The sequence below is a fragment of the Thermobia domestica genome, chromosome 15 (genome assembly GCF_964235325.1).
Source record: "Thermobia domestica chromosome 15, izTheDome1.hap1.1, whole genome shotgun sequence".
NCBI classification, from domain to species: Eukaryota; Metazoa; Arthropoda; class Insecta; order Zygentoma; family Lepismatidae; genus Thermobia; species Thermobia domestica.
In genome coordinates this window covers 152,821,136-152,829,264 of record NC_137468.1, presented here as the reverse complement: position 1 = coordinate 152,829,264, position 8,129 = coordinate 152,821,136, and positions in this window count along the sequence as shown.

Here is an 8,129-nt window from a genome sequence, read left to right as displayed (position 1 = left end):
CCGGAAACCTAGACTTTCCTGTGCAAAAACGTTCCCCGAAGGTGAGAAACCTTCCTGATATTTTTTACAGTGTATGAGGGGAAAGCGTGTACTAATATAGGTACAAGCTTTTCTCTCATATCTATTTCATCTATCAAAAAACTTGGTATACACATTTCTTATCCTCTATACTATTTTTTGAGATACATTTGGATTTTGTGCTTTCCCGGGGCCACTCCATAGGGTTCCAAAGGTGATGGGAGCGATTTCTGGAGAGACTTTTCCCGACATTCTCCTAATTTTCCTTGTCCAAGTACGTTATGGGCCCCAATACATAGCACCTCTGGAAAGCTTGTTTCATGTTGAAGAAAATGAACAATAAACCATGACTTTCCAATGAACAGTGCTGATGCAATAGCTATTTCACTGCGAGTCTAAGATTTTCTTTATACTAACAGGGTTAATGGACCCAGGGCCTTGCTCTGTCGTCCATGGCACCTAATGTTTTCTGTATGAACAGATCTTTGTTATGTTTATCGAATGGACTAGGTTTGATTCGGATGTCCGGATGACAGGTTCGTGTCCTTTGCTTGTTGGTATATATTTTACTATATATATATACATACATTAGGGTAAGGCAATTGCCCCCTCTGCCCTTCCCCAATGACGTCCCTGTTCCTGAAATGCTCTAAGTAGTTTTAGAAGTATTAGATATTCAAATACAGTATTACTGAAATATAAAAATGTTTCAGGAATATTTTTCTGATGTATTTGTGTGTATATGGTATGTACTTAATGTGTTAGAATTACTTCGAGAGCAGCTACATATTTCATTGAATGCTTTGGTTCTAGGTTTCTTTCTGGCCTCGAGGTTGTGGGTTGGGTGGCAGCGGAATGATCAACTACATGATTCATCAAATTAGTAGGGGGTCCGATTTCGACTCCTGGGGCAATGCAGTCGGAAATGGATGGGACTATCAAAGCCTTCGGTTCTACCACGAGAGAGCAACCTGTTTAGTTCAATCATCCACCAATCAACAGTGCAATGAATCATTGTTACGCATATCAAAAGTGGACACAACAAAGTTTCCACTTGCACAAGCATTTATTGAATCGAGGAACGTTCTAGGAGCAGCAAAAGATGCTAATCTTGAAGGCGTTGAGAGCACTATTTCCAAGGGGCAACGTTGGACTGCATTTAATGAGTATTTTCAGCCTGTTATGGGACGCTCCAATCTTCATATTCTTCTGAAGACTCCAGTTTCCAAGGTAAACTTAATAAGAAGCTGCTATACATTATTTCCTCATTAGATGCACCCATAAAAAATATAACCATTTAAGAAGATTTACAAGTATTAAACAATGTATTCACAAGTAGTATATGTTCACTGTGAGGAAAAATCAAACTAATAAATACAATTTGGTATATAATACATACAGTACTTTTCATATACAGATAATAAATAAATAATTCATCTACGTGGGTAGTCCTAGAAGTACCCAACCTGACTTATAGATAGGGGTTGATGTTTTAAAACAATACTATTGTCGAAAGTACCAACCTCACAAAGCTTAAGTTTGAAGTTTTGTTTGGTAACAGGCCCGTATCTATTATGTAGTCAGTTTTTTGGGGGGGAAGGGGATGCGCGTAGGATAATTTTCATTATCTTCAAAAAGAAAAAAAGACAATAAACAGCGAGTATTATACAAACTTATTGCAACGTTTGCGTGATGAAATCAAGAAAATACGGCCACGTTTGACGAAAAAAAAGTGTGTCATGAAGAAAATCCATCAGTTCACACAGCTCAAACGGGTCGGGTCGGGTCAGTCGGGTCAGCTCGGGTCGGGTTGTCGGGTCAGGCTACTCGGGTCGGGTTGTCGGGTCGGGTCAGTCGGGTCAGCTCGGGTCGGGTCAATCGGGTCAGCTCGGGTCGGGTTATCGGGTCAGCTCAGGTCGGGTTGTCGGGTCGGGTCAGTCGGGTCAGTTCACTTTGGTCAACTGAGTTTAAGTTGAATTTAAAGTCGGCTGGAGTCGAAAGCTGCTGTTTTTCACTAGCTGCCTAATTAAAAATAGCAATTTTCAATTGATTTTATAGAAACAATAAATCTATTTTGAACACTTGCAGCTAGTGTTTTTATGGTAAATGCTTATTTTTGTACTTGTGTGTACTTTAATTTTTAAATGTGGAAGATTGATTTTACCAATCGACTGTAATATTAATATCTACGCCAATGTGGAGTGTGAATTTAGAACAAAACTAGAAGTTGTTTAAGCAACGCCAAAAGAGATATTAGATATGGACGACCAAGCCCAAGCAGGGCCGCGGTGGCTCAATGGTAGAGAATTCATCTCTGGTACATGGTGTCCAGTAGCGTAGTTAGAGTTTTTTTAGGGGGGAGCAATGAAGGGCCCAAGCGGATTTTGAGGGGGCCATCTCCAATATATATATATATATATATATATATATATATATATATATATATATATATATATATGTGTGTGTGTGTGTGTGTGTGTGTGTATGTGTGTGTGTGTGTGTGTATTCAAGGTGAATGTTTCCATCTTTCTTGTTCGTGATTTTACTCTTTGGAAAACAGTGAAAATATAAGAACTTAGTACCTCAAACAACTAGGATTCATTAATGCAATTGATTTCTAATAGGCCTATAAGTAAATAGTTATTTAATCATGGCGTTTAAAGTATGTGTAGCTGGTTAACTTAAGTGGAAGCAAACACACTTTTACAGGTAAAGAAAATAACTTATAGGTTCATGCCTCTACTTGAAGAGGATCTTTATATTCGTGTGGGCAGCAGCAAACATATCCACAACTTGTTAAAGATCTAACGATTTAGCAATTTTCTTCTCAATATAAACAGGGTGTCTACTGGTCATGAAAGTCATGAAAGTCATGAAAAAGTCATATATTTTGCTTAGTGGTCATGAAAGTCATGAAAAAGTCCTTTATTTACCCAACTGGTCATGAAAATCTGAAATCTCAGAGTATATTTTTATACTTCATACTTTTATACCTCATACTGCATGTACTGAAACAGTTGTATCAGGTCAGTAATTGTGAGAATTTCCCCCACCAGTTAGTGCTGGCTAACTGGTACTTTATTGTCTTCCTAGCTGGTCCCCATTTCATCTTCTAGTCTCTGTAATATAGTAACAACTTTTTATTGTCCAACTTTCTGATCTGCTATTACTTTACTTCTAAGAAATGTAAATTGTGTATTTTTGGGCCTTTACACTAATGCAAATAATATTATTCGTTTGAGTTTGCAGATTTTAAATTTGATGATCTATTTTTTTAAAACGAATTTCTTTTATAATTTGTTTTGTCTTTGGGCAGTTCTCTGAGTGCTTAATTTCAGACGAATTTCTGCTAGATGGATAATTATACTCAGAATTAAAACTTCAAATACAGTATAGAGTGATTCATTGGTAAGAGCAGGCCCGTATTTAGGTAAGTGCTATACTGTGCTCGAGCACAAGGCGGCAGAATTTTAGATTCTTTAAGATTCACAATAAGTGATATTTAAGACTAGCAACCCGCATAGTTCCGATGCACCATTGATGGTAGGGGTTTATTAATAAATTAATAAATTTTTATCGCCATGGTCATGAAATTTTGAACAAAAAGGTCATGAAAAGTCATGAAAAAGTCATGAATTTACTTTCTGGTATTCCAGTAGACACCCTGATAAAGTAACACTAAGTTTTTCAACCTATCATGAGTCATTGAAATGCGTATACAAGTCTTTAATATTTTCAAAGAAGAGAATGACCTTTCACATGTAGCAATAGAAACTGATATAATCACAGAGATGATACCTAGCTTGTAGGTTTCCAGGAATGCGTTTTGGTAGACACAAAGAAGATCAACGAAATTCGTTAAGGAATCAGCATTGGTTTTCTTCTCGTCTTCATACAACTTAATTGTTAGAGCAACCCACATTATGCTTTATTTCTTGTTTAATTATGCTTTTTTTTTAAAATTATGCTTTATTGTTAATTTCAATGATTATTTTACATTAATCGTGTATAATGTATATTTATTATACATTAAATATTCTAAATATCTTGATCTATTTATTGATCTTTTTGCAACTAGTTTCTCTAATATTTAATGAACTTTCTACTGAATTCATTGTAAAGAGACGTGCTTTGCTCGAATAATTTTTTTCTATCATTTGTGTGCGCCTTACAGGTACATATATACAGAAAAAGAAAGTAAAAGATGCCACCAAAAAGTACAGAAAGTGCTTAAGTTCAAAAAGTAAACATAACAATATAGTATGGAGTTCTTGCATACTATTCATTGTTGGCGGAAAAAATTCTTTTACTTTTTTCCTTTCTCCACATCAAAGGATTACACCGAAAAGTTTACAGAAATGAAAATAATCTTTTCATTGTTGCATTGTTATGTTCTCAATGATTTTGCACTGTAAATATTGGCTTTAAAAAATATTAACACAGTATGTTAAACTTTCAGTTAAAGAGAATTTTCCAAGAATTGTGCTATATATTTTAAATGGCTGCAGGGAAGCAAACTGGTTCACACTGGTTTTTCATGAATCTAGTAAATTGGACCACGAGAAACATGAATCTGAAGGAATTTTGACGATTCGAATTTCGGAACTCGAGATATTCGAATTTGAAGTCACCAGGGAAGCAAACTGGTTCACACTGGTTTTTCATGAATCTAGTAAATTAGACCACGAGAAACATGAATTTGAAGGAATTTTGACGATTCGAATTTCGGAACTCGAGATATTCGAATTTGAAGTCACCAGGGAAGCAAACTGGTTCACACTGTTTTCTCATGAATCTACTAAATTAGACCACGAGAAACATGAATTTGAAGGAATTGTGACGATTCGAATTTCGGAACTCGAGATATTCGAATTTGAAGTCACCAGGGAAGCAAACTGGTTCACACTGTTTTCTCATGAATCTACTAAATTAGACCACGAGAAACATGAATTTGAAGGAATTGTGACGATTCGAATTTCGGAACTCGAGATATTCGAATTTGAAGTCACCAGGGAAGCAAACTGGTTCACACTGGTTTTTCATGAATCTAGTAAATTGGACCACGAGAAACATGAATCTGAAGGAATTTTGACGATTCGAATTTCGGAACTCGAGATATTCGAATTTGAAGTCACCAGGGAAGCAAACTGGTTCACACTGGTTTTTCATGAATCTAGTAAATTAGACCACGAGAAACATGAATTTGAAGGAATTTTGACGATTCGAATTTCGGAACTCGAGATATTCGAATTTGAAGTCACCAGGGAAGCAAACTGGTTCACACTGTTTTCTCATGAATCTACTAAATTAGACCACGAGAAACATGAATTTGAAGGAATTGTGACGATTCGAATTTCGGAACTCGAGATATTCGAATTTGAAGTCACCAGGGAAGCAAACTGGTTCACACTGGTTTTTCATGAATCTAGTAAATTGGACCACGAGAAACATGAATCTGAAGGAATTTTGACGATTCGAATTTCGGAACTCGAGATATTCGAATTTGAAGTCACCAGGGAAGCAAACTGGTTCACACTGGTTTTTCATGAATCTAGTAAATTAGACCACGAGAAACATGAATTTGAAGGAATTTTGACGATTCGAATTTCGGAACTCGAGATATTCGAATTTGAAGTCACCAGGGAAGCAAACTGGTTCACACTGTTTTCTCATGAATCTACTAAATTAGACCACGAGAAACATGAATTTGAAGGAATTGTGACGATTCGAATTTCGGAACTCGAGATATTCGAATTTGAAGTCACCAGGGAAGCAAACTGGTTCACACTGGTTTTTCATGAATCTAGTAAATTGGACCACGAGAAACATGAATCTGAAGGAATTTTGACGATTCGAATTTCGGAACTCGAGATATTCGAATTTGAAGTCACCAGGGAAGCAAACTGGTTCACACTGGTTTTTCATGAATCTAGTAAATTAGACCACGAGAAACGTGAATTTGAAGGAATTTTGACGTTTCGAATTTCGGAACTCGAGATATTCGATTTTGAAGTCACCAGGGAAGCAAACTGGTTCACACTGGTTTTTCATGAATCTAGTAAATTAGACCACGAGAAACGTGAATTTGAAGGAATTTTGACGATTCGAATTTCGGAACTCGAGATATTCGAATTTGAAGTCACGAGGGAAGTAAACTGGTTCACACTGTTTTTTCATGATTCGAGTAAATTAGACCACGAGATACATGAATTTGAAGGAATTTTGACGTTTCGAATTTCGCAACTGGAAATATTCGAATTTGAAGTCACAAGCGAAGCAAGCTGATTCACACCGGTTATTGACAATTATCGTAAATTAAACTGTGAGAAACATTGATTCGAAATAAATTTGACGATCACACTTTTGAAACTGAAGATACTTGATTTTGAAATATGGATGCCGTTGCGACGGTTTCCTGCATAATTTTGATATGAACCTTTCTGTGGACTCCGATACATGAAAATTTGTTTCCCTTTTCCTTTCGTATGTAGTAATTAGGACTTTCCGAATCGTAATAGTTTGTTTGATTTATTGATAAATAGTAGTGTATATAACAAATATCTCTTGTTTATCGAATATTCTCCTTTTTAGTTTTTGGCACGTAGCCTACTATATATTTTTCTACTAGCCTACTATATTTAAAGTACTCCTTTATATTTTATTGACTGAGCGGCACGCTGAAGCAACATAAGTAGAAACGTAGAAAATAGGAAATGGCACTACCTAAGCATAATATACTTAAAAAGATCGAAATATTTACAAGTGAATAAAACGAGTGACGATCAATCAGAAGTAATCATGTTCATCTGCTTTGGATATATTGGAGTAAAAGTTCTCTTCCTCCTCCTCCTCCTCCTCCTCCTTCTTCTTCTTCTTCTTCTTCTTATTATTATTATTATTACAGTAAAACTTGTATGAAACTGAATGTATTGGATTCAACATTTTCTTACGTTTGGGTCAGATTTCCGTTTTGCACAAATTTGGGAAGAAATAAAATTAACCATTGGGACTTTAAAAGGTTTCCGATATAGATAAATTTTCGCCTTATTTAAGTTTTGATTAATACAAATTTCACTGTATATGAAAATAATTTGTTTTACTCTTATGTTATGTGGAGTTCAAGAAACTAGTGGAAAATATTAACTATAGGAGCATTTTATATATGATGCCGTATAGATAGCAGAAATGAAATAATGTTTCCGGTACATAAAGTTTCAGCTTCATGTTTGATGTAATTTGTAACTAACTTAAGGTTATTTTGTAATAATTAGTTATTTCCTGGAAATTAATATTTAAATACAAATTGCATGAATTGTGAAGTTTATGTGAACACCGCGGTGATCCTAGCAGATATCTGCTACCTCCGTAACAGAAAAATTTCAGGGTTGCCAGTGTATACAAAGACAAATAAACAACCCCCTGTAGCTCTCTCAAATCATATAGAACGCAGTAGTTATTTATACTCTGATATACACCACCATATTTATATTATAGTTGTGCTGAAGCGGCCTCCACGTTATCAATAATTAATTAAAAAATTAAAACAAAAATCAAAAATTTACATATTCTCCCATATCAGCACATATATCACGAGTTACCCCCTCGGAATATAATGATCTTGGTATCATGTAATCTACAGATATATACTTTCATATCTATATTATCGTCTTGTTGAAGCGGCTTTCAGTTTATCACTAATTAATTAATCAATTAAAACGAAAAGTTAATATTTTACATATTTTCCCATATCAGCTCATATATCACGAGTTACCCCCCTCGGAATATAATGATCTTGGTACCATGTAATCTACAGATATATACCTTCATATCTATATTATCGTCCTGTTGAAGCGGCTTTCAGTTTATCACTAATTAATTAATCAATTAAAACGAAAATTCAAAATTTTACATATTTTCCCATATCAGCTCATATATCACGAGTTACCCCCCTCGGAATATAATGATCTTGGTATCATGTAATCTACAGATATATGCCTTCATATCTATATTATCGTTCTGGTGAAGCGGCTTTCAGTTTATCACTAATTAATTAATGAATTAAAACGAAAAGTCAAAATTTTTACATATTTTCCCATATCAGCTCATATATC